At 41.2% G+C, this 27676-nt stretch overlaps 1 protein-coding gene and 1 long non-coding RNA gene across 2 annotated transcripts in view; one reads left to right on the top strand and one right to left on the bottom strand.

The window, feature by feature from the left end:
- Positions 1–20912, bottom strand: part of LOC122422935 — a 23127-nt gene extending 2215 nt beyond the window's left edge. Inside the window, exons 1-2 of the long non-coding RNA XR_006264031.1 lie at positions 20656–20912; positions 18583–18685 (exon numbers count right to left, since the gene is read on the bottom strand). This is a non-coding gene — a long non-coding RNA (uncharacterized LOC122422935). The remainder of the gene's footprint in view (positions 1–18582; positions 18686–20655) is intronic.
- A 154-nt stretch (positions 20913–21066) lies between these two features.
- Positions 21067–27676, top strand: part of ASCC3 (activating signal cointegrator 1 complex subunit 3) — a 255303-nt gene continuing 248693 nt past the window's right edge. Inside the window, exon 1 of the mRNA XM_043439337.1 lies at positions 21067–21323. The gene's annotated coding sequence lies outside the window, so the exon portion shown is untranslated. The remainder of the gene's footprint in view (positions 21324–27676) is intronic.

Raw genomic sequence — 27676 nt, 5'->3', positions numbered from 1 at the left:
CACTCCTCTTTCACTTTCATCAAGAGGTTCTTTAGTTCTTCTTCACTTTCTGCCATAAGGGTGGTGTTATCTGCATATCTTAGGTTCCAGTTTAACTATATGTGAAACATCAATTTAGAAGAAAGCCATCAGACAGGAAATAATAAATTTTTTTTTCCTAGAAATATAAATGGTGGGCCATATGGAAAGATAAGAAATGAAATTAGGCATGGTCAGTTAGGTCTTTCAATGGTACAACTAAGAAGCCAAAACTCTAAGCACTGGTACTCAAAGTGTAGTTTTTAGAATGTCAGAGGCAGCGTTACTCAGAACCTTTTAAAAATGTATAAGTGGGGGCCACATTCCAAACCTATTCAGTTAGAATCTGCATTTTAACAAGATCCATGGGTCATTTGTATGCATTCTAATATTTGAGAAGCATGCTTCTAGGACAAGGTGATTGGAAGATTTTGAAAGATTTAACACACATCAGGGACAAGGTAATATTTGCATTTTAGGTCAAACAATGTGATAGTATTGTGAAGAACAGATTTGACAGGGGTAAAACCCAAGGAAGAGACAAGTGACTGCCATGGTACAGGCAGGAGATCAGTGAAGTTTTGAACAAAGGTGGTGGTAATAGAGATGCAGGGGAAATGACACAACTTTAAGAAATATTCAGATCCTGGTCTGATGTGTGCTAATGATGCTTATACCTAGGTTCTATAACATGTCTTGATTCTTTATGATTAAATTTACTTTCTTTTTTAAAAAAGCTTTTTATTGAAACTATTTTCAACTTGTTAAGGAGGAAACATATTACTTTCAGACATAAGTGGTTCACACAACTGCAAGCTTTTACCTTAAGTTGTTCCAGACAGGAACGTGAAATGACTATTTTCTCTTTCTTTCATTTATTTAGCTCCACGGGATTGTTGTGACACGTGGAATCTAGTTCCCTAACAAGGGATGGAAGCCAGGCCCCCTGGATTGGGAGTGAAGAGTCTTAGCCACTGGAACACCAGGGAAGTCCCTATGCTCCCATTACTAACAGGATCCCAAAAGGACTTTCTTCTTGGCATAGTTTCTGTTGAAGCACCAACAAATGCTAGGATACCCAACAAAGTATGAGATACATTCTCTTCTCCATAGGCAGGTTTGCAAAGGAAATGTGTTCAAAAAACTGTTACATGATTCTCTGGGCCTTCAATCAGATTTAGCACATAAACAAGTGTCATAGAAGTAAATTTCCACAGAATACTGCAGCTGTGTTGTCGGTACCTACGCCCTGCAGAGAATAGATGTAGGTGAGTATGATCTTCCAATCTCAATTCAAGTAGATACTTCCAGGGGACCATAGCAGAGCTTTGAAATGTGCCTTCTGCACCCAGAAAATGCAAAGATCTAGTGTACTGATGCCCCAAAGGCTTAAGTGGACTGTGGACAGAAACGACTCTACTTCCACTCGAGGAAATTGAGAGGCTAAGAGCATGACCCAACTTCATGTGGAGCCTAAAGAGTGCCATCGCTTTAGGACTGGTCTTCATTCCAGAACTTATCAGGGCAAGGGGTGTATGCCAGGGAGAGAGCTGGAGTGAGTCATCTTGGGGGTCTGTCTAATAAAGCCATCTGGAGGAAGAAGAGGTTCCCCTTGAAACAAAGTGTAGGTGCACAGCAGACTTCTCAGGGCCTGAGGAAGGAAAGATGCGTGTGTCAGGGGACTGAAAGAGTTGGGAGGGTCTGGCTGAGAACCTTCAAAGAGACCCCAAGATAAAGAGTCTGCTTTAATCATTTACCTGTAATCAGGATCTGCAAGGGCCCCTGCCTTTAGACTCAGAGAGGGAAACACCAGGCTTTGCAGCCAAGTAAGAAATTTCCTCCATCTCCTGACTTCCTTGCAAACCCCAAAAGGTTTGAAACTGCCTTTCAAACACAAAAAGGAATGTGTGCGACCTTGGGAATGACAGTGATAATGGGGTGGGAGGATGCTATGATATGCAGAAAGGAGAGAAAAGGCTCATCCCACAACTTGGGTTCAGGCCTTTGGCTCTAAGTCAGCTTAATTAATCTGGTGGAAGAGAAAAGAATTAACACTACATCTGAAGGAAATGGCTACCCACTCCAATATTCTTGCCTGGAGAATTCCATGTACAGAGGTACCTGGTGGGCTACAGTCCAGGGGGATGCAAAGAGTCAGATACATCTGAGTGACTAACACTTTCACACTTTCAGGCTTAATTAAGCTGGTGGACAGGAGAAGAATTAACACTAAATCCAGTTTTTCATTTTAGTCATTATACTCTAGTGAATAGTATTAAATAGTCTAATCACTGAATCACAGTAGCAATTGTGATCTAAAGTGAAAATGGAAAGCTACATTATTTAAAAGTAAACAACAATGAACTATAATCTCATGAGTTTTCATCTGGAAACAAGTAAGACATTCCAACAAAAGTTAATGGAACTGTGAGAGAAAAAAGGTTTCATTCTGGTTATGTTAAAAGCTATGTTTGCTCCAGTATGCAGATTACATTAATATTTTAGTCATAAAAAAACTTCTTACTAAATATTCCTTGTAACCCCACAGGCCAAGAATCCAGTAAAGTGACAGATGCCCGTCCAGAGCCTGACCCTCCAGGAATGATGCCCACTTCAGAATGTGAAGAGGAGGAAGGGTCCGGAAGGCCATGCTGGCCATGTGTGGCAGGTGGGGCCATCCTGATGGGCTGCAGGCCCTTCTCACCATGATCCATGCACACTCCTCTAAAGCATAATTCCCGCTGTACCTCTGTGATGAAGCACCACATTCTGGAGAAATTCCCTGCTAATTATCTCTTCACTCTTTGCAGAGGTTTTGAGATTTCACCTTCAGGAATATAAACAAAAGCATCTTTTGGGGATGTGGGCTAAAAAGTCTGTCTTCTTGCAAAGTGCTTCTGAAAATGTATTGAATTGCCTGAATACTGATCTATATACATGTTCATCTGCAAAACATATAAGTGAAATTTTTATTTGTTGTTGTTCTTCATTTGCTAAGTTGTGTCCGACTCTTTGCTACCCCATGGACTGCAGCATGCCAGACCTCCCTGTCCATCACCAACTACCAGAGCTTACTCAAACTCATGTCCATTGCGTTGGTGAGGCCATCCAACCATCTTATCCTCTGTCCACCCCTTCTACTCCAGCCTTCAATCTTTCCCAGCATCAGGGTCTTTTCAAATGAGTCAGCTCTTCACATCAGATGGCAAAAGTACTGAAGCTTCAGCTGCAGCATCAGTTCTTCCAATGAATATTCAGCACTGGTTTCCTTTAGGATTGACTGGTTCGATCTCCTTGAAGTCCAAGGGACTCTCAAGAGTCTCCTCCAACACCACAATTCAAAAGCATCAATTCTTCAGCACTCAGCTGTCTTTATAGTCCAACTCTCACATCCATACATGACTACTGGAAAAACCATAGCCTTGACTAGATGGACCTTTGTTGGCAAAGTAACGTCTCTGCTTTCTAGTATGCTATCTAGGTTGATCATAGCTTTTCTTCCAAGGAGCAAGCGTCTTTTAATTTCATGGCTGTAGTCACCATCTGCAGTGATTTTGGAGCCCCCCAAAACAAAGTCTCTCACTGTTTCCATTGTTCCCCATCTATTTGCCATGAAGTGACAGGAATGGATGCCATGATCTTAGTTTTCTGAATGTTGAGTTTTAATCCAACTTTTTCACTCTCCTCTTTCACTTTCATCAAGAGGCTCTTTAGTTCTTTGCTTTCTTCCATAAGGATGGTGTCATCTGCCTCTCTGAGGTTATTGATATTTCTCCCAGCAATCTTGATTCCAGCTTGTGCTTCATCCAGCCCAGCATTTCTCATGATGTACTCTGCATATAATTTAAATGAGCAGGGTGACAATATATAGCCTTGATGTACTCCTTTCCCTATTTGGAACCAGTCTATTGTTCCATGTCTAGTTCTAACTGTTGCTTCTTGGTTTGCATACAGATTTCTCAGGAGACAGGTCAGGTGGTCTGGTATTCCCATCTCTTGAAAAATTTTTCGCAGTTTGTTGTGATTCACACAGTCAAAGGCTTTGGTGTAGTCAATAAAGCAAAAGTAGATGTTTTCCTGGAACTCTCTTGCTTTTTTGATGGTCCAACAGATATCAGCAATTTGATTTCTGGTTCCTCTGCCTTTTCTAAATCCAACTTGAACATCTGGAAGCTCATGGTTCACATACTGTTGAAGCCTGGCTTGGAGAATTTGAGCATTGCTTTGCTAGCATGTGAGATGAGTGTGATTGTGTGGTAGTTTGAACATTCTTTGGCATTGCCTTTCTTTGGGATTGGAATGAAAACTGACCTTTTCCAGTCCTGTAGCCACTGCTGAGTTTTCCAAATTTGCTGGCATATTGAGTGCAGCACTTTCACAGCATCATCTTTTAGGATTTGAAATAGCTCAACTGGAATTCCATCACCTCCATTAGCTTTGTTCATAGTGATGCTTCCTAAGGCCCACTCGACTTCACACTCCAGGATGTCTGGCTCTAGGTGAGTGATCATTCCATCATGGTTATCTGAGTCATGAAGATATTTTTTATATAGTCCTTCTGTGCATTTTTGCCATCTCTTCTTAATGTCAGGTCTGTTAGGTCCATACCATTTCTGTGCTTTATTGAGCTCATCTTAGCATGAAATGTTCCCTTGGTATCTCTAATTTTCTTGAAGAGATCAGTAGTCTTTCCCATTCTATTGTTCTCCTTTATTTCTTTGCACTGATCACTGAGGAAGGCTTTCTTATCTCTCCTTGCTATTCTTTGGATCTCTGCATTCAAATGGGTATATCTTTCCTTTTCTCCTTTGCCTTTAGCTTCTCTTTTCTCAACTATTTGTAAGGCCTCCTCAGACAACCATTTTGCTTCTTTGCATTTCTTTTTCTTGGGGATGGTCTTCATCACTGTCTCCTGTACAATATCATGAGCCTCTGTCCATAGTTCTTCACGCACTCTATCAGATCTAATCCCTTGAATCTATTAGTCACTTCTACTATGTAATCATAAGGAATTTGATTTAGGTTATACCCGAATGGTCTAGTGGTTTCCCCTACTTTCTTCAATTTAAGTCTGAATTTGACAATAAGGAGTTCATGTTCTGAACCACATTCAGCTCCCGATCTTGTTTTTGCTGACTGTACAGAGCTTGTCCATCTTTGGCTGCAAAGAATATAATCAATCTGATTTTGGAATTGACCATCTGGTGATGTTCATGTGTAGAGTCTTCTCTTGTGTTGTTAGAAGAGGGTGTTTGCTATGACCAGTGCATTCTCTTGGCAAAACTCTGTTAGTCATTGACCTGCTTCATTTTGTACTCCAAGGCCAAATTTGCCTGTTACTCCAGGTAGCTCTTGACTTCCTACTTTTGCATTCCAGTCCCCTATAATGAAGAGGACATCTTTTTTGGTGTTAGTTCTAAAAGGTCTTGTAGGTCTTCATGGCACCATTCAACTTCAGCTTCTTTAGCATCATTGGTTGGGTCATAGACTTGGATTTCTGTGATATTGAATGGTTTGCCTTGGAAACAAACAGATCATTCTGTCATTTTTGAGATTACCTCCAAGTACTTCATTTTGGACTCTTTTGTTGACTATGATGGCTACTCCATTTCTTCTAAGGAATTCTTGCCCACAGTAGTAGATATAATGGTATCTGAGTTAAATTCACCTGTTCCAGTCCATTTTAGTTCATTGATTCCTAAAATGTTGATGTTCACTCTTGCCATCTCCTGTTTGACCACTTCCAATTTTCCTTGATTCATGGACCTAACATTCCAGGTTCCTATGCAATATTGCTCTTTATAGCATCAGACTTTACTGTCATCACCAGTCCCATCCACAACTGGGTGTTGTTTTTGCTTTGGCTCTGCCTCTTCATTCTTTCTGGAGTTATTTCCCCGTTCTTCTCCAGTAGCAGACTGGGCACCTACCGACCTGGAGAGTTCATCTTTCAGTGTCATACTTTTTTGCCTTTTCATACTGTTCATGGGGTTGCATATGTATGTATTTATAATTTCTTGTGTCTTTGCGAAGGCTTAAAAGCAGAAATTCTCTCACAGAGTATATATGTCAATATGTATTTTGTAAAATTCACGTTAGTGGTTGTTAGATAACCAAATCTCGTCAGAGTTGTATAATCTGAGGTTTTATGTTCAAGCAAGGGACAATTTTATATCATTGTACATTGATTGTACCTAGATTTTAAATTTTAAAACGATGCATTGATGAAATCCACATCATATTTCTAAGGAGCAACTTATTTTTAAGCAACCTTGGATATATATTTTAAGTACTAACATACTGAAATGAATTATCTGTCTTTATTTCTCTCTCTTCTGCAAAATAGCAGCATAAACATCAAATGAGAGAGTTGCAACCAAAATGAGTCCTTTCTTCTGGTCTAGAAAATACCAGGATTCTACACGATAAACCATACAATAAAGAAGGGAATGAGGGAACCCTTGACACCTTTGGTGCCAGTCCCCAGGTCAAGTCTTCCTGTTTGAAATTCCGCATCTTGCCAAAAGATGGGGCTCTTGTATCCAACACAGAAACTGAAAGTGATGGAGGATAATTTTTCAGATTGCTGTTGCATAGTCTCTCAGTCATGACTTATCTCGTTTGTGACCACATGGACTGCAGCCCATCAGGCTCCTGTGTCCGTGGAATTCTCCAGGCAAGAATACTGGAGTGGGTTACCAATTCTTCCTCCAGGAGATCTTCCCAACCCAGGGATCAAACTCATGTCTCCTGCATTGCAGGCAGCTTCTTTCCTGCTGAGCCACCAGGGAAGCCCACTTTTTCAGATAACAAGGATTTATGTTCATTACAGCCAGCAATGGCCTTTTGCTAGCAAGAAAGTTCAGCTTTGGGAGATGGGCCAAGAGGCATTTAGACACACTCTTTCAGTGAGATTCTCAACGTCTTAGAGATTCAATTTCCTTACCTGTGAAATCTAGATAATAAAAGTGTGAATAACAGAGTTCCGGAAGAAGTGCTTAGCACAATGCCTGGCAAACAGCAGATAGATGGGCAACGAACGTTAGCTGTCATCCTTAAAAGCCCAGTGTCTGTCTTCTCTGCTCTGTGCCTGCTGACCCACAGTAGGTAGTCAATGTACAGTATATCAGTTGAATGAAAGGCTGAATGAGCCTTCAAATCAACCTACAGAGTTAGCTAAACATAGCTTTTAGTCTGAGACTTCCGAGCCTTTGAAATCAGAATCTTATGCCTGACTGGAACCTTGGCCTTCCTGGCCAATGACTCTATAATATCTGCCTGCCCAATTGTGATTTGATTGACTTTAATCATTCTGGCTAAGGTGGTGTTTCAGTTTCCAGTCTGTTTCAATTTAAATCTTGTATCTTACTGTACAAAATCACTGCAGATGGTGATTGCAGCTATGAAATTAAAAGATGCTTATTCCTTGGAAGGAAAGTTATGACCAACCTAGATAGCATATTAAAAAGCAAAGACATTATTTTGCCAACAAAGGTCTGTCTAGTCAAGGCTATGGTTTTTCCAGTGGTCATGTATGGATGTGAGTGTTGGACTGTGAAGAAAGCTAAGCGCCAAAGAATTGATACTTTTGAACTGTGGTGTTGGGGAAGACTCTTGAGAGTCCCTTGGACTGCAAGGAGATCCAAGCAGTCCATGCTAAAGGAGATCAGTCCTGGGTGTTCATTGGAAGGACTGATGCTGAAGCTGAAACTCCAATACTTTGGCCACCTCATGCAAAGAGTTGACTCATTGGAAAAGACCCTGATGCTGGGAGGGATTGGGGGCAGGAGGAGAAGGGGACGACAGAGGATGAGATGGCTGGATGGCATCACCAACTCGATCGGCATGATTTTAGACAATTTCACCAATTTCACTCTTCCTTATGGAGGTTTTTTGAGTTAACATTCTTTCTGGGGGAATCTTACTCAACACCCAAGCCTCAAAATCACTGAATTGTTGCTAATTCAACCTTATTTTTTAGTATTGCCAGTACTGGTATTAATAGTTCCTGGAAAACTCTCAAAAGAACTAACTTTCAGAAGTACAAGTCAGTAATCTTGGTAGAATCCTTGTATTTATATATATTGGACAATTAGGGGAGAAAGAAAATGTTAGTATTCCTTCTTCAATCTTAACTTCTTGTCAAATATGTTGAGATGCTTCGTAATAATTCAGGATCCTTAGAAACACAAACTTGTGAAATCAATCATTGAGAAAAAATTTTCAAAGAAACAATTTAATTTTTGGAAAAAACAAATTCTCTTGTCAGTGAGGTGAAGATTTGGGGGTATGCAGTAAAGAATTGGGGCTTGCCCAAAGAGAAGTCTTGGCCTCTGCCCTCAGCCATACAGTATCTGCTGTTTGCCAGAGGGCCGTGGGTCCTGGAGGGTTGTCTAGCAACAGGATTTAGGGTGGGGCCTGGCCACACCCATAAATCTTAGGTTGGGGGCTGGCCCTGTCAGGGTCCAATTGTGTGACTTAGGGTAGGGGTTTGGGGTCACAAAGTATCCATGGACCTGGAAACTGGGATTAAATAAGGGGACAATCAATCAATCATGTCTACATAATAAGACTCCCCCAGGGACTTTCCTGGTGGTCCAGTGGTGAAGACTCCTTGCTTGTGCTTCCGATGCAGGGGGTGCAAGTTCCACCCCTAGGCAAGGAGCTAAGTGACTAAGATCCCACATACCGTGTAGCACAGCCAAAAGATAAGAGAGCCCCCCATGCCCCCCAGCACCCCGTCCCCTGCCAACAACAACAAAAAGCAGCTCTGGACAGCAGCCTCAGGTAAGCCTTCCTGCCTGGCCGTCTGGCAGTACTCGGAACATGTTGTCACTCATCGGTGTTGGGAGAGTGCCGTGTTCTGACTAGAAGACAACTAAAACTCTGCATGTGAGCCCCGCCTGGACTCCGCTCTACCACGCCTTCTTTTGACTAATCTTAATCTGTATCCTTTCCCTTTAATAAACCATAACCATGAGCGTGACAGCTTTGTGAGTTTTATGAGTCTTTCTGGCAAATTATTGAAACGGACGTAGTTTGGGTCCCGCTCAAACCCTTGCAAACTTACAGTAGGTGTCAGAAGTGAGGGTGGTTTTGTATAAGGACTGTGCCTCTAAACTTAAAAAAAAATTGTTTTTATATTGGGGTATAGCCAATTAACAATGTTGTGATAGTTTCAGGTACATAGCAAAGGGACTCAGCCATACATATACATGTATTCATTCTCCCCCAAATTCCCCGCCCATCCAGGCTGCCACATAATATTGAGCAGTTTCATGTGCAATATAGTAGGACCTTGCTAGTCATTATCCATTTAAAAAATAGTAGTGTGTACATGTCTGTCCCCAATTCCCTAACTACCCCTTCCCTCCATCCTTCCCCACTGTGCCCGTACCTCTAACTTTGTAATTGACCTAAACTTCTCATATGGAATTTCCAGATTTGTCTGAGTAAACAAGTCACAGCAAGTTAACTTGATTGTCATCGTGGAAGTACCAGTTACACTGGCTGTGCCTGACCTTAGAGTAAACATAACCTGTCTTTGAAGTTTAAAGACTAATGACAACTTTAATGCAAATTATTACTTAATAAACACCTTTCCTATACTTTTATAGGGTTTTCCCATAAGAAAAGACTTTAAAATAGAGGGTGGAAATATCTCTTTCAAGTATCAACAAGCTACACAGATTAAGACTAGGACAGCAACAACTTGAAAAAATGTTGAGTGACATATTTTGTTAATATGAATTTCAAATCTAAGAAGATAATCTGTATTTATAGGAATCAGAATAGTGGCTACTTTGGGCGGCTGAAGTGGGGTGAGCTGAAATGAGTGATGACTGGGAGGGTCATAGAGTATTTTGGAGAGTTAGAAATGTTCTGTAACTTGATTTGGGAAGTAGTTACATGAGGTGGTATATGGCACTGTACAATTAAGATCTGTAACTTTAGTACATTTCAATTTTTAAAAAAGCTATACCTCAATAGAAAAATGTTAAGTCCTTAGTCATATAATAAAATAAACACTGAGAGTAAAAGGAAAATTATATTTATTTAACAGATACTTGAGATCTCTGTGTCAGGCATTCTGTTATTACTTGTGGATACATCATAAAGCAAAAAACAGAAATGATACCTATTTATAAATGACCGAGTTAATCATTTTTAGACTTTATGCTACTATCAGCAACTGCTTGGACTTTAAATTCAACATGTCTTTTTTCTCCAGGATTAACCCTACAAATAAACCTTTTATGATTTTGCATATGAAAGGCTTTTATAAATAAATTACAGCTATTCTTATATGCCTAGTTCAATTTTCACTATTTCTGCAAAGGTTTTGTGCAGAACAAAAACGTTTTGCAGCGAGAAATGGCCTACCTTTACTTTAAATTCCTTTTGTATTCATAAAGTAAGCATCATACAACTCAACACTTACTGTTTCTGAATAGTCTTGAGTATTAAATTTGTCTTCTACCCAAACTGTACATTCTTCTAAGTTCCTTGAGACTAGAGATCACATCACATTTTTTTGGAGGGATGTTTCACACTGCTGAGTGAAGTATGGGTTTTGTGATATATGCTTAATTACTTGTGGGTTCAGCTCAGTTCAGTTCAGTCGCTCAGTTGTGTCCAACTCTTTGTGACCTCATGGACTGCAGCACTCCAGGCCTCTCTATCCATCACCAACTCCCAAAGTTTACTCAAACTCATGTCCAGTGAGTCAGTGATGTCATCCAACCATCTCATCCTCTGTCATTCCCTTCTCCTCCTGCCCTCAATCTTTCCCAGCATCAGGGTCTCAGGGTCTTTTCAAATGAGTCAGTTCTTCACATCAGGTGGCCAAAGTATTGGAGTTTCAGCTTCAGCATCAGTCCCTCCAATGAATATTCAGGACTGATTTCCTTTAGGATGGACTGTTTGGATCTCCTTACAGTCCAAGGGACTCTCAAGAGTCTTCTCCAACACCACAGTTCAAAATCATCAATTTTTTGGCGCTCAGCTTTCTTTATAGTCCAACTCTCACATCCAAACATGACTACTAGAAAAACTATAGCTCCAACCAGATGGACCTTTTTGGCAAAGTAATGTCTCTGCTTTTTAATATGCTGTCTAGGTTGATCATAGCTTTTCTTCTGAGGAGTAAGCGCCTTTTAATTTCATGGCTGCAGTCATTATCTGCAGTGATTTTGGAGCCCCCCCTCCCCCCAAATAAAGTCTTTCACTGTTTCCACCTTTTCCCCATCTATTTGCCATAAAGTGATGGGACCACATTCCATGATCTTAGTTTCCTGAATGTTGAGTTTTAATGCCACTTTTTCACTCTCCTCTCACTTTTATCAAGAGGCTCTTTAGTTCTTCTTTGCTTTCAGCCATAACGGTGGTGTCATCTGCATCTCTGAGGTTATTGGTATTTCTCCTGGCAATCTTGATTCCAGCTTGTGCTTCTTCCAGCCCAGCGTTTCTCGTGATGCACTCTGCATATAAGTTAAATAAGCAGAGTGACAATATACAGCCTTGACATAATCCTTTCCCTATTTGGAACCAGTCTGTTGTTCCATGTCCAGTTCTAACTGTTGCTTGCTGAGCTGCATACAGATTTCTCAAGAGGCAGGTTAGGTGGTCTGGTATTCCCATCTCTTTCAGAATTTTCCACAGTTTATTGTGATCCACCCAGTCAAAGGCTTTGGCATAGTCAATAAAGCAGACCTAGAATGAACTTGTACTTCAAGAAGTAGAAGTACTTGTGGGTAGGAAGAATGAAAACTTCACTTTGACCATATTGAACATGCTTAAGAATAGTTTAAACTTCAGGAAAAACTGATCCTTAAAGTAATTACTAGTCAGGATTTCATTTTTCCATTTTTTCACTAGCTCACTTTTTAAGTGCTAAAAAGAGATAAAAGTTATTCCTGACATTCTATTCTGTTCTCTGTGGCTCAGTTCTGATAAGGGAAGAGAGGTTCTTCTTATCTGTTTAATACCAGTATATTTGCTTTGAGAAGGAAAAGCTTTCTGGGTGAAACATTTGTCTCCAAATACTTCTTACCTCCTGGTTATTCAACTCAGGACAGTCGCCTGAAATAAAAACTACATTTTACAGCTTCCCTTGCAACTAAGTAGGTCATGTGATTGTGAGTGACAAGTATACTTTCAGTTCCCAAAGGGACGTCATTGGGTTCCTTCTCTTCCTTTGGACTGCTACTTGGAATATGAGTAGGAGTCATCTTGCACTATTAAATGAGGACAACACCCTAGAAAGGGCAGAGTGATGAGTAGGTGCCTGCATCCCTGGATGAAAACTGAGAAAGCAAGCTCAACAGTCTAGGATCACTAATACATTCTGTACATGAGGTACCTATTGTTTATTGTTGTTATTGTTGTTTAGTCCCTAATTCACGTCCAACTCTGTGACCGTATGAACTGTAGCCCACCAGCCTCCTCTGTCCATGGCATTTCCCAGGCAAGAATACTTAACCTTGAAATACCTTGGTTGCCATTTCCTTCTCCAGGGCATCTTCCTAACCCAGAGATCAAACCCATGTCTCCTGCATTGACAGTTGAATTCTCTACCACTGTACCACTTGGGTCTCATTGTGCTATGCTGTGTTTAGTTGCTCAGTTGTGTCCAACTCTTTGCGACCCCATGCACTGTAGTCCATCAGGCTCCTCTGTCCATGGGGATTCTCCAGGCAAGAATACTGGAGTGAGTGGTCATGTCCTCCTCCAGGGGATCTTCCCAATCCAGGGATCAAACCCAGGTCTCCTGCATTGCAGGTGGATTTTTTTTACCATCTGAGATACAGGAAAGCTCATTATATATAGCTTAACCAATTTCCTACCTTATCAATGGGAGTAATCATAGAATGATAACAGTTGGCACAGAATAATTCTTCCCTTCCCACACAGTGCTTTAAGGAATAAATATGCTTCAGCCCCAAATTTTGGGTGAATCATTGGCTTGCATGGAAAAAAAAAAAAGACCTAGCTTCTGCTATCAAAACACTAATTAAAAATGATTAGTTTTGGAGCTAAATACCCCTAATCATTTTTCACTAAAACATATACTCACACTTATCATGGGGTGTCTCTTGGCATTTGGGCAACCAATTGGACAGCAAATTAAAGTAGCCAATAAGAACTGTGTGAATAGTTCTCATTATATATTTTTATGCTGACTTTGAATAGTGTTGCTTTTTAATATCTAACCTTGACTACAACCTTGAAATAGTGTTAACCTGCATTTAGTAATATTTTATGAAAATTTAGCATATGTTATTATAAAACAATTAAATATATTCATCCACTGAGAAATTCATAATTTTAAGGCTGCCAAAAGATGAAAAACTTTCATTTTGTATCTTCAACTTGGAAATTTCTATAGCTATACATATCTCAAAGTGCCTCTGTGCTAAGCTGCTTCGGTCATGTCCGACTCTTTGTGACCCTATGGACTGTAGCCTGCCAGGCTCCTCCATCCATGACATTCTCCAGGCAAGAATTCTGGAGTGAGTTGCCATGTCCTTCTCCAGGGCATCTTCCCAACCCAGAGATTGAAATCATGTCTCTTTTGTCTCCTGCATTGGCAAGCAGGTTCTTTACCACTAGGGCCACCTGAGAAGTCCACACATCTCAATACCTTAAATGTATTCCCATATATTTCAGGATCCTCGAATTCTATTTCACAGAAAAATGTCCTTCTACCAAGATGAAGTATAACCTCCCCCATGGTCTTCAGAGCATCTTTGTCTGCCTTCACCTAATTATTTCCTTCTTTGCTTATTTCTTTCTTGGAGGTTCTTTCCCCCCATCAATCCTTACCTCTACTCTTCTATTTTAAAAACACACACAGACAAAAGTCTTTCTCAGACCCTAATATTTCTTCATGTATTGTGTTGACTTTTTAAGCAAAAATGATTATCTTCAAAGTTTTCATTTTCTCACTTCTCATTTACTTGCATATATTTGCTATATGATTCCATCTTTTTACTAAAAGTGCTTCCAATTTATCAGTCACCTAAATCTTCATGGACATTTACTCAGTGTCTACTCTCCTTGACTTTGGAGCAGGAATTAACCTTGTTGATGACTTTAAAAAATAATAATTTTGTATGTCTTTGCTTATCACTTATCTTTTTGACCGTTCTTCTCCTTTGCTAGCTCTCTTCTCCCTCTCAATACTGGTATAACGGATACATTCTGAAAGACCCTTTTCCTGATAATAATTTTTCTGAATTTCTTTTAAGGAACTACCCCTGTCTACATTTTATCATGGCACCATTTCATTTACTACACCTTCATTTATTTTCAAACCCCTTATCTTACCAATGTAGGAGATGTAGGAGATGTGGGTTCAGTCTCTGGGTTGGGAAGACCCCCTGGAGGAGGGCATGGCAACCCACTCCAGTATTCTTGCCTGGAGAATGCAACGGACAGAGGAGCCTGGCGGGCTACAGACCATCGGGTTGCAAAGAGTTGGACATGACTGAAGTGACTTGGTATGCATGCATCATCTGTTCTATTGAATTCCCCTCTAGCACTCCTCCCCACCCCAGCATTTTCTCCACTAAGACCTTGCTCCTTGTACCCTTCTTCTTGATCCCATCTACATTGTTTTCTCTCTAGACTTGATGCACAGCCCTCTTCCATGATTTTTCTTTGCCTTTGTCTAGGATTGATACACTTTTTTCCAGAATTCTGTGGTTTCCTCTTGGTTTTTGCCTTTATTTTGCTGGAATATATAGGAGATAACTTTTTTTTTTAGTTTTAGTTTTTTTTTTAATTTTAGTTTTATTTGTTTTTTTCATTTATTTTTATTAGTTGGAGGCTAATTACTTTACAATATTGTAGTGGTTTTTGCCATACATTGACATGAATCAGCCATGGATTTACATGTATTCCCCATCCCGATCCCCCCTCCCACCTCCCTCCCCATCCCATCCCTCTGGGTCTTCCCAGTGCACCAGCCCCGAGCACTTGTCTCATGCATCCAACCTGGGCTGGTGATCTGTTTCACCTTTGATAGTATACTTGTTTCAATGCTATTCTCTCAGAACATCCCACCCTCACCTTCTCCCACAGAGTCCAAAAGGTGATAACTTTCTAAAAGATCACATGGGAGGAAAGTGTTCTGTAGTTCTGCATCCTTGCTGATTTGAAAATTACTTTTGCTTTTACAGTTCATTAATAATTTGAATGTATACAGAGCTCTAGACCGAAAAATATCTACCATTTAAATTTTGTCTTTTAGAGCCAATGCTGCTGAAGAAGTCTAATTTTTATTCCTTTGTTAGTAAAATGTCTTTTATGTTTAGAAATTTTGCAGGTTTATTATTAGTATTCCTAGTTTTTCTTTTTTTCCCCTTTTTGAAAAAAAGATCCCATTTACTTATTTATTTTTGACCATGTCAGGCCAGAGTTGCAGTGCACAGGCTTAGTTGTCCTATGGCATGTGGGATCTTAGGTCCCAGAGCAGAGATCAAACCCACATCCCCTGCATGAGAAGGCGGATTCTTAAGCACTGGACTACCAGGGAAGTCCCTCCTAGTTTTCATTCTTCATTTTTTTTCCTCACTTAAAAAAAAAAAATCTCTTTCTCTTCTACTGATTCAATGTTAGTTAGTTGGATTGGCTCTCCACAACTCTTTAATTTTTCCCATATTTTCCGTTTATGTGTTTATATCTTATATTCTAGATTTCCTTGATTTTTATCTCCAATACTTTCAATGAATTTTCTTATTTAAGTAGTCATGCTTTTAGTGTTTCAGAACTCTATTTCATTCTTTGGTTGCTCTTTTTTTCAGAGTACTTTATATCTCACAGATCCGATATATTCTGAAACCGGGGTACATAAAGTGGAGTGCTTAAAAAAAAATGTTCTTTTTTAAATTTCCAGACTTTTAAGTGCTTCCTTAGGAGTTAGTTACTGTATCTGTTTTTCTGTGTCTTCTCTTTCACCATGGTGAGTTTCCTGATTTGCCTGTTGATTCTTCATTGTAGGTTCCTATATACAAAGAGCTGGTCATTGTGGTTTTCCCTTGCTTTTAGTAAGGAGGACTTCTTCCAGTTCTCTCTCTTGTGTGCAAACTCAGAATAATTAGCAAGGTTGAATAGGGAAGGGCCAGCAATGCCAGATATCAGGCTTCACTTTCTGACAGAGAGGCAAGTAACTGGTTTTCTGGACGGTGGCCCTGAATGCCAGAATGACAGTGGCTTTGCTCTGAGTTGTTAACATGGAAGTCTTCACATCTTCCCTACAATTTGTACAATTAATTTGAAGGAGACTTTGGGGTCTTTTGGTTTTTCTTTTTGTCTATGTGTCTTGGCCTGCTCTCTGTGTGCATGGATGAGAGAAGGAAATGTGTGTGGTGTTGACTCAGTTGTACCATATCTAGGTTATCTCCATTTTCAGCCCTTATTCTCACTTCTGCCCTTTGCCAGGCCTCCAACCAACTCTTCTGTAGCTTCTTCACTATATTTTGTTAGGCAATGGCTTTGAGTGTTATTACTAGTCAAAGCACTACTATTAGCTTTGTGATCCAGAAAACTGTTGACGTTTCATTTACTTTTCTCCCCTTTGCTACCTACTCCTAACTTAAGCACATACATACAAACACGTATCTTTATTCTTTGTTTGCTCTACTTCTACATTTTTATTTCAGGAATGTCTAGGAGAGACTAGCTGGCAGATTATATGCCAAGTCAATCATCTTGAACAGAAACCCAAGAATAACTCTGTATTTTATAAGCACTTTTGCCATTTGGGTAAAACATATTACAGAATCCTCCCTAGTTTGGTCACAGGACCACCTCTACAACATTTTTTTAAAAAATATTTATTTATTTATTTTTGGCTGTGTTTGGTCTTCGATGCTGTGGGCGCTTTTCTCTAGTTGCAGAGGGTGGGGGCTACTCTCTAGTTGCAGTGCTTGGGCTTCTCACTGCAGTGGCTTTTCTTGTTGAGGAGCAGGAGTTCTAGGGCACGCAGGCTTCAATAGCAGTGGCACTTGAGCTCAGCAGTTGCGGTTCCCAGGCTCTAGAGCACAGGCTGAATAGTTGTGGCTCACAGGCTTAGATGCTCTGAGCGATGTGGGCTCTTCCCAGATTAGGGATCAAACCCATGTCTTCTGCATTAGCAGGTGGATTGCTAACCACTGAACCACCAGGGAAGCCCTCTACAACAGTCTTATTCAAAGGGAAATAGAATTACTACCAGGGTAACGGGAGGAGCTCACATTTCTTTAGTTCTTTGGAATGCTAACAAATTCATTTGATTAAGTAAGAAAGAGGACAAAAATGGTGTTTATGTAGGCAACCAATAGTCTGCCAAGGTAGTGATCCATTTTTCCTTCCCAACATAGCTCATTAAAAAGTTTAGGGAGGCTTATTTTAGGATTGAGTCTTTTATTAATCATTATTGCCCAGCAGTTAGGTGTCAGCTCCAGGTAGGGAGCTGCACTGGGGTCCAACACAGATGGAATTTTAAGATCCAATGTTACAAACTGGAGTAAGGAAGACAGCTGGACACTGGATTGAGAATAGGTAATACCAAAAAAAGCATATAAGGTAAGGCTGTGGGACACTGGTGAGCTGAACAGACTTACTGGTCTTACATATTGTGATATTAAGAAATTGACGGGCTGAAAATGAGTCTGCAGCTTATTAACCCATCCCGACAACCCAGGAGGTGACAAGGCTGAGAATGAAAGGCTAACATGCTAATATGATGGAACATAGATAGGGGAGGGCCAAAAACATGGATGACTTTGTTCAGCCACTGAAAATACGTTGGAAACATCCCACCCTGAGATTTTACTTTTGAGACACTTTTGGAATAATTAGGGTAATTTTGGTCAAATGACCTAATTACATACATCACATATATAATTTATATATATGGGTTCATTGTATTGTGGCTGTTTAGTCGCTAAGTTGTGTCTGACTCTTTTGCAACCCCATGGACTGGGGCCTGCCAGGCTCCTCTGTCCATGGATTCTCCAGGAAAGAACGCTGGACTGGGTTGCCATTTACTTCTCTAGGGGATTTTCCCTGACCCAGGGATCAAACCTGTGTCTCCTACATTGGCAGGTGGATTACCTACTGCTAGCTACCAGGGAAGACCCCATATGGGTTCATATTGTACACATATTGTTTTGAAAACTATTTACTCTGCTGTACATCTTAACTGTTTCCATATCAAACAATACAGATTCCACTTTATTTACAGACATGCCATAATTTATTTAAATCAACCCTCTACTGAACATTTTTTGGTATAATACATTTTTAAGTACAATGAGTTTTAATTGGTTGCCCAACCACCCATTAATTTCAACCCACTATACTCAATATTGCCAAGATATTCTTACCATCCCATTTTGAAACTGCCAAATCCTGATTGCCAATGGAACTAAATCCCTTAAATTCAAAATTGAGTCTCTCTTTATAGACAGCTTTCTAGCTAGTTCTGACTTTATTCGTCACTAATTTGTAATAAGAACCTTCTATCATGGACAAACATTATACTCACCAAAGAATGCATCTGCATTCTTGTTTCCTTACCTTTGCTCAAGGCATATTTTATGGACAGTGTTCCTTTTCTTCATCAGGAATCTTTGTCATCAGACTGTCTTTCCGTTAATGTTTCAGAATATTCCCCCAGGGACTATTAAGAATACAAAGACAGTTCTTAAAGTTCAATGAAGTATATTCCCTTCTAGATCAGGACTATCTAATAGAATAAGATGCAAGTAAAAGATGCAAGTGACTCATGTAATTTAAAATTTTTCTAGTAAGCCGATTAAAAAGTAAAACTAAACAAGTGAAATTTAACTCAATTACATACCAAATATTATTTCAACACATCACTAATGAAAGAATTAAGCTATTTTACATTTTTTCTTTGTACTAGTCTTTAAAATCTGGTGTGTATTTCACACTTACTGCATTTCTGAAATTGGACTAGCTACAAGTATGAAAGTGAAAGTCGCTCAGTCCGGTCCCACTTTTTGCTACCCCATGCAGTCCATGGAATTCTCCAGGCCAGAATGCTGGAGTGGGAAGCCATTCCTTTCTCCAGGGGATCTTCCCAACCCAGGGATCAAACCCAGGTCTCCTGCATTGCAAGTGGAGTCTTTACCAACTGGGCCATTAGGGAAGCCCAAGAATACTGGAGTGGGTAGCCTATCCCTTCTTCAGGGCATCTTCCTGACCCAGGAATCAAACTGGGGTCTTCTGCATTGCAGGCAGATTCTTTTACACCTGAGCTACCAGGAAAGCACATTACAAGTATAAGAATTTATATTTGGCTAGTGGCTTCCCTACTGGACAGGGCAATTCTAAATACAGTCCATTTTCAATTTCCTTCTTATCCCTTAAGTCTCTGAAACTGTGATGAGAACAATCTGTCATGTGAACTCCTAAAACTTATTGCTACCACCTCTCTTTATCATCTGGCCTTCCTTGCATTTTTTACCTTTTGATGCATTTGTCTCACAGCTAACTTGTAAATTTTAAGGCTGGAATCACGAACTGATTGACTTTCCAAGTTGTAAACACCTTTAACAAAACCATTAACTGATTCTTCTCTTGATGCCTGGCTCTCCTGCACCTAGGTCCTGTTAAGTAAACCTTCACAATCTACTTAAAAGTCAAATCCAGTGGTCAAGGCAACCATGTAACCTAAAGCAGACACCTTCTCTGGCAAGTGCAAGAAGGGGATCTGAAATCTATTTCTCTCAACTATGCATCTCTTGAGACCACATGAAACAAATCTATGTCACATGAAGAGTTTTTACATATTTGGAGACAGTCCCAGTAGCTTTTGTTCTTCTATGAGAATCTTCCCAAGTTCAGACAGTACTTCATTTGTCATGCTTCTGAGAACTCGTCATCATTTTGCTCTTCTTTGAAATAGTTCCAGCATGTCTGAGGTCTTCTTGAAGTGTCTGATCTAGAACTGAACGGCAGAACCCCAGAATTAACAGTTGGGTCAGTGAAATGTATAATTGGATCACTACTGGCAGCCTCTATAAAACACGGTGCTATGAGCCATCAAGGCACATTCCTTACAAGAATATGTATGGAAGAGAAAGAAGGAGCCACAACACGTTATTAACTCGTACCATCTTTGCATGCTCGGCTTTTAGTCTAGAATTGTACACACACGCGAAGAGCTGACTCATTTGAAAAGATCCTGATGCTGGGAAAGATTGAGGGCAGGAGGAGAAGGGGACGACAGAGGATGAGATGTTTGGATGGCATCACCGACTTGATGGACATGGGTTTGGGTGGACTCCGGGAGTTGGTGATGGACAGGCAGGCCTGGCGTGCTGCGGTTCATGGGGTCGTAAAGAGTTGGTCAGGACTGAGCGACTGAACTGAACTGAATTGTACACACATACTTGAGGTTAGTTTTTCTTAACCTCTTCCTGATTTTCAACTGAGCCAGGTAATCTCCAGGCATTTTGTTTTTGGTGGGGTTCGTCAGACAAAAGGACCAACTAGAAGACATAACTTTGAGAAAACTAAACTGAGAATCAGAAAGCTTAAGGAAGGCGGAACTTGAGAGCAAGGAATCATGCATAAAGTGACCAGCGGCCAGGATTTCTGGCTGGTGATGACAGTGGCAATTACCTTGGTTCTTCGCTCATACTCAGGGCTCCTCTCTCCTTTATTTGTAAAAAGCATTACTTCCTCCAGGTCTTCGTCGGACACGACTGAGCGACTGAACCGAGCCTCCAGGTCTTCGCCTTACAAATGGGTGAGGGGAAGATGAGGCCGATCCAACTGCAGAGAAAGACGCTCAGGTAATTAGGAGGTGGCAGGAGCGGCGTGGTGACGGCAACCTCCACACCCGGAATCCCAGCAGCGCGCGCACGCGCCCCCGCCCCAGAGCCCGCCCTCGCAGCTGGCCGGGTCCCGACGGGAGCTCCGCGGCGGGAGGCGGGGCGGCGGCGCGCGCGCGCGCGGGCGGGGTGGGGCTGAAGGAGCCGACGTGCGACGTTGGCGCCGCTGCGGGCGGGTGACGTGTAGGCCCGCGCCTGCTCCGCCCCCTCCCTGCCCGCCGGGTCTGTGGGTCTGTCCCGCGGCCGAGCCGTCTTCGTAGACCCTGCCCCCGGACTGGGACGGATCCGGCTAGGCCGGCGTGGAGTGCGGACGGGGGCGCGGCGGGAAAGTTGCCCTCTGGCCTTCTCTGCCCTGCCCTCCGCCCCCCACCCGGCGTGGGAAGTAAAGATCAAACCGAAAGGGAGGGAGGCAGGAGCTGGCGGAGTGATGGGAAGCGCTTGAAGCGGGGCCGAGAGGTGAGGAGGGGGACGTGGGAGGAGACGGGGAAGCAGGCGGGAGGCGGGGCCGGGGCGCCCCAGGTGCGATGGCCTTTCGGCCCCGGAGGCGAGCCCGGACCTGTCATTCCTCTCTCGGCCTGAGACTTTTCCGTGGTCTCTGATAGTCTCGTCCTGCTCCTGAAATGTGTAGGGTGGGGGTGGGGATCAAAACATGAACACGGCCACATGTTGCCAAGCTGTTAGGCCACACGGTGATGACCAGGTGCGTGCTTTTGCCCCCTGTGCGTGAGTAGTTTGTTTTCATTAATTTTCTTTTTTTCTTTACAAAAAATGTAATAACTTTTTCATTTTCTTCACGTGGACTTTGGAGAGAAGTCAACTTCCCAGTATTTTTTACTTTCACACTGAACAGTAAATAAACTGGATAGGGAGTGGACCATGGTGAATTGTGGGTGAATTTAGCAGTCGGGGAATCTAGAATGTTATTTTGAAGAAAGTGTATTGTATGTGTGAGCATGCTGCGATGTCGTGGGTACGTGGGCAGTTTTTTTTATTTTGAATAGGCTTCTTATCACACACTAACTTGTTCACTGATTGCAGTGTGCTCGTGTATTTTGCTCTTTGGTTTAAAAGAAACATCATTTTAGTGGTAGCTAAAAGTTTAATACGAATAGCATCACATGTGCAGTTCAAACTAGTAATCATTTTTTATTTCTTTCCCTAAGTAAAAGTAGACTTGAGTAGCTGTTTTCTCCATCACCACATTTCATGTTTCATAGACTGAAATCATCTTTCCGACTTTTCAAAATGTTCTTAAAAGTTGAGGATTCAACTTTTGATTTCCAGTCTGGATTGTGCTCCTGTTCATATATCTTTTATTTTTAATGGTGGTTATAGTAATATTCTTGCATAAGAAAAATACTCCTTAGAGATGCCAGTTAAGTGTAAGCTAAACAGTGTTATTAGAGTGAATTGGGGCTTCCCTGGTGGCTCAGAAGGTAAAGCATCTGCCTGCAATGCGGGAGACCTGGATTCGATCCCTGGGTCGGGAAGATCCCTTGGAGAAGGAAATGGCAACCCACTCCAGTACTCTTGCCTGGAAAATTCCATGGATGGAGGAGCCTAGTGTGCCACAGTCCATGGGGTGGCAAAGAGTCAAACACGACTGAGCGACTTCACTTTTTTTCTTTCTTTATTTTTCATGTCTTATCCTTGTGATTCCCTGCTGTATAGTTTTAGTTTTCTTTAATTCATCATTCACTTATTTATGTCTTTCTATTTGCCAGGCACTATACTAGGCCTAGGCAATCAAGAGAGACAGGATGTCTGTACTTAGGAAACTTTCTATAGTCCTTCCTCCTTCTAATAGAGACTTGATTAGGGTTCCTCCTCAGGCCACAGATATCTAGTTGACAAAAGCAAGGCTTTTGCAAGAAAAAGTTACTGTCAGTGTTTATATATAAAGTGGCATTGAAAGAGGAGCAGATCATTTTACTTCAACAGCATGACTTGTTCTGTTTTTGATCAAAAAGATAGTATGCATGCTTGTGTTTTGCTGGTTAAGAGGAGTAAGTTTTCTTTTGGACAAGTTGGCTTAATTATAAAATTCAGAATTAGAAGTCAGTTTCTACCTGAAAAATAATACTTAAACATTAAAAATGTTTTTAAAGTAATTTTTCCAGTTTTACGTTGGTCTGTTGGTCTATGTGTTCAGTTCAGTTCAGTTCAGTTCAGTCGCTCAGTCGTGTCTGACTCTTTGCAGCCCCATGAATCACAGCACGCCAGGCCTCCCTGTCCATCACCAACTCCTGGAGTTTACCCAGACTCATGTCCATCGAGTCGGTGATGCCATCCAGCCATCTCATCCTCTGTTGTCCCCTTCTCCTCCTGCCCCCAATCCCTCCCAGCATCAGGGTCTTTTCCAGTGAGTCAACTCTTCGCATGAGGTGACCAAAGTATTGGAGTTTCAGCTTCAGCATCAGTCCTTCCAATGAACACCCAGGACTGATCTCCTTTCGGATGGACTGCTTGGATCTCCTTGTAGTCCAAGGGACCCTCAAGAGTCTTCTCCAACACCACAGTTCAAAAGCATCAATTCTTCCGTGCTCAGCTTTCTTCACAGTCCAACTCTCACATCCATACATGACCACTGGAAAAACCATAGCCTTGACTAGATGGACCTTTGTTGGCAATGCAATGTCTCTGCTTTTTAATATGCTATCTAGGTTGGTGATAACTGTCTATGTGTTAATAACTCGTAATTCATTAGAGTAATTCATAGTAGTTCTGTGCTCTGAGCATTTCCATCAGAAATATGTATGATACCTGTTGACTGAAGTACATTTGCTGTCCAGTGTACCTGCCATGGGGAAGCAGTTAGCAGCAGCCCTTTCAGTACACAACAGCCTTGCTGTGTTGTTACTGTTCGGTCACTAGGTTGTTTGCCATTCTTTTGTGACCCCATGGACTGCAGCATGACAGACTTCCTGTCTTGATGTAATGTGGCAGTTTTCAACTTTGAGCAGATGTCTACCTGAAACTGAAATTTTAGCAAACACATTTATGGAAAGAAAAAGTGCTTAATCACCAAGGAGGAGAGAATAAAGTGTTTGTGTTTGCTCAGTTGTGTTCTACTCTTTAGGACCCCCATGCAATGTTGTCTTCCAGGCCCCTGTGTCCGTGGAATTTTCTAGGCAAGAATATTGAGGTGGGTTGCCATTTCCTTCTCCAGGGGATCTTCCCCACCCAGGGATTGAACCCGTTTCTCCTGCATTGGCAGGCGAATTCTTTACCATTGAGCTACCTGGGAGTATGTGTTTAATAATTATCCAAAGGCAGACTTTTGTGTCTATCTCCTACATTATACTTTAAAGTTACTTAAAATAGTTACTTATTTCTTTTGCGTGGTATAATATCTGGCACATGGTTGACAGACCCATGTAAATGTTCGTTCATTCAATATGTACCATCTCATTTGAGTATTTTGTGGTTAGAGGGGCAAGTGAATATTTTTGAGTGAGTTTGTCTACTGTTCATTTTCCTGCTGTGTTGGCTTATAATAATGTCTTATAGACATATTTATATTTCTGAAACTCTCTGTGTTTCAGAGGTAGTGCAGTTAAACTTGAATATTCTGGTTTAATCAGATTATTCAGCCTGAAAGGGGCATAAAAAAATCATTTTGTAACCCTCTTTATTTTATTGATCAGAAAATTGATACCTTGAGAAGTTAGCTGCTTTTCTGCCATCAAACAAATTGACTTCTGAACTAATTTACCTTTATTTTTATTCTGTTTCTTCCCACTGTATTCTAAGAAATTGTTATTTGAGTAGAATAATCCTTGGGACCTTTGTAAATTAGATTCCCATTTTGTCTTCCTGGTGCTGGAGTTTGGGGCTAGTTTTTCTCCACTCCTGTGATTTCTTCTTTAAGGATAATTCATAGGAATTGCATTTGTTATCAGAGGTTTGAACTGACATGGAAAATAAGGGTGGGATTTTGGAAAGATACATAATTTAAAAATGTAATATGTAAGAAATTTTCAGGTAATAAGATTCTCGGGATATGTTTTAGTAAGATAATTGGGAAGAAATATTTATATTTGAAGTAGAAAAAGTTCACAGCTACTTATTTAGTGTCTAAACCAAAGATAGTTAAACAACTAAATCATAATTTTGGGAAGTGGTGTCTGGAAACGTCTATTTTCAAGTGAATTCCCAATGATTCCAGTGCAACCAGTTCATATTGTTGAAGGACTTCATGTTAAAGCATATGAATTCAAGAGCCTCTTAATTATAGATAATATCTATTAAAACAGAACTTCAAAAGAAGGAAGGTAATTTATCTTAGGAATGTGGAGTAGTTAGGGAGGCAGTTGATAATGTTTTCCAGCATTTTCAAAGACTTGCTAGGTTAATTTCAAATGAAGTGAGTGACTAGCAAGTTCCTCAGTGTGTGTAGCTAAGAAACCTGGCATGTGAATTTGATAAAGGAAAACTACATTCCATTTCAAGGGAGGAAATTCTTGTTTACTGATGAGACAATTTGAGTTTGTGGAAGAATTCTTGAAAGTGCATAAAATGTTCAACAGGCTAATCAAATGTAACAATATAAAAATGGTAAATTCTACTCTTATTTATAAATACAAATAGATATAGTTTCATCTTGATTCAAGAGATTTAATTATAAAATTCTACATAAATAATTTATAAGAAGAAATTAATGTTAAGGGCAGGTCACAATTTGCAAAAATGATTTCAGTGCACCTTTCCCCAGGGCACATGCCTTTTCTAAAATGTTCAGTTCAGACGCTCAGTCGTGTCCCACTCTTTGCGACCCCATGAACCGCAGCATGCCAGGCCTCCCTGTCTGCCTACCGTCCTACTTGGGTTTCTCTTACCTTGGATGTGGGGTATCTCTTCACGGCTGCTCCTTACCTTGGACGTGGGGTGGCTCCTCTCGGCTGCAGCCCCTGACCTCGGGCGTGGGGTGGCTCCTGCTTTAAGTAGTACCTCTGTCACCAAGGGGGCCCATTAAACATTCTTTTTGAGCATTCTTTAAGGAGTGAAGGAAGCTTTGCAAAAATATTATCAATGCTTTTACTCTGGGGATTGGAGTAGTGAGGAATAACCTAACAATCACTTCTGGAAGACTTCACAGTAATACTCTGTACACATTGAACAGATATTTATTGAGTTCCTTGGCACAGGCCAAGAACTTTGCCAGGTACCAAAGAGAAGAAGATATACATTAGTTATGCCCTCTTGGAGATTATAGTCAAAATGTTGGCTCTGTGAGACTGTTCAGTGTAATTCCTTAAGGCAAGGACAAATACTAATGCATGGCCACTGACTGCTCTCCTGGCCATCTGAAGTTAGAAAAGTAGAGGTCTTGTCACTGATTAAAAAGGTGAAAAAGCTGTTATCCTAAGTCACAGATTTTGGCAATCAGCTCAGAAAGAAAACGGAGTGGGTTTTAGAGAGGTTTGAGGTTGCTTGACCTAACACCAAGCTTTGAGAACTCTTCTGTTTGTATTTATCAGAAACGGAGCACAGAAAGAACACGGCTGAAATTCTAAGTCCAAGGACGTTTCACTGCATTTCTTGACAGTGTTTGGTATAGTTGACCATATCGCTTGTTTAAAACTTATCCTTCCCTTATCCTAACCCCAGTCTGGCCGCACTTGACCTTCTGCTGTTCAGAATCTCCTTTATAGACCTTACCCAGCCCCCCCCCACCCCCTGCTTTTTCTGTAAAGACTTGTGTGTCTCCAGCATCTGCTGTCTTGTCTTCTTTAGTCTTCACATAAATCCTTGGGTGACTTTCATCAGTTTCCGTGGTATTCCTGATGATTCTCATGTTTGTATTCAGACCTCTCTCCTGAACTTCACACCTGAATATTCAGTCCCTGCTGACCATTTCTACTTGAATGTCATATGGGCATCTTAGACTCACCCTGTTTGAGATTGAATTCATGATATTCTGATCTAGTTTTGTGAATTATGTCATCACCTGATCTATTAATGTGGAAGTCAACTGTGGTCCTCGCCTCCTTCCCCACCACAGATAAAAATAATCAGACTAAGCCAAATAGATTTGATTGGATTCCTCCACTTTCCTCTAATTCACTACCACTACAGTTGGTGGCTCAGAGGTTGAAGCATCTGCCCGCAATGCAGGAGACCTGGGTTCGATCCCTGGGTTGGGAAGATCCCCTAGAGAAGGAAATGGCAACCCACTCCAGTATTCTTGCCTGGAGAGTCCCATGGACGGAGGAGCCTGGTGGGCTATAGTCCACGGGGTCACAAAGAGTTGGACAGGACTGAGCGACTGCACTTTCACTTTCACGGTTCAGAACCTCTCATCTCTTCTTCTGGATTACTCTAACAACCTCATAGTGTCTTTCTGCTTCAGGTCTTGCCTTCCTGTGGTCCGTTTTCTTCTCCGCAGTCATGGTGTGTGTGTGCGTGCTTAGGGGCTTCAGTTGTGTCCGACTCTCTGCAACCCTGTGGACCATGGCCTGCCAGGCTCCTTTGTCCATGGGATTCTCCAGGCAAGTAATCCTTATTAAACACAGTTCAAGTCAGTAACTCTTCCTGAGATTTCTTTTACTATTAAGAGAGTTTCCAAACAACATGACTCACAAGGCCCTGATGACCTCGTTCCCACGTGTCTCTCCAGCCCCACCTCCTGCCACATTACATACTCCTTGACCACTATGCTCCAGTCATCTATTTAGTTCTTTGAATGTGGAATGTTCTCACTTCTCATCAGGAGTGTGTGTACCCGACTGACCCCTCATCCCTGTTGTTTCAAGGAAGGAAGGTACTTTTTCTTCCCAGTTTCCTTTTGTGCTAGGCTGGATGCACCT

The sequence above is a fragment of the Cervus canadensis genome, chromosome 20, assembly GCF_019320065.1.
Source record: "Cervus canadensis isolate Bull #8, Minnesota chromosome 20, ASM1932006v1, whole genome shotgun sequence".
Taxonomy (NCBI): domain Eukaryota; kingdom Metazoa; phylum Chordata; class Mammalia; order Artiodactyla; family Cervidae; genus Cervus; species Cervus canadensis.
Note: the sequence above shows the minus strand (reverse complement) of the source record. Positions and strands in the feature narration are given on the sequence as shown.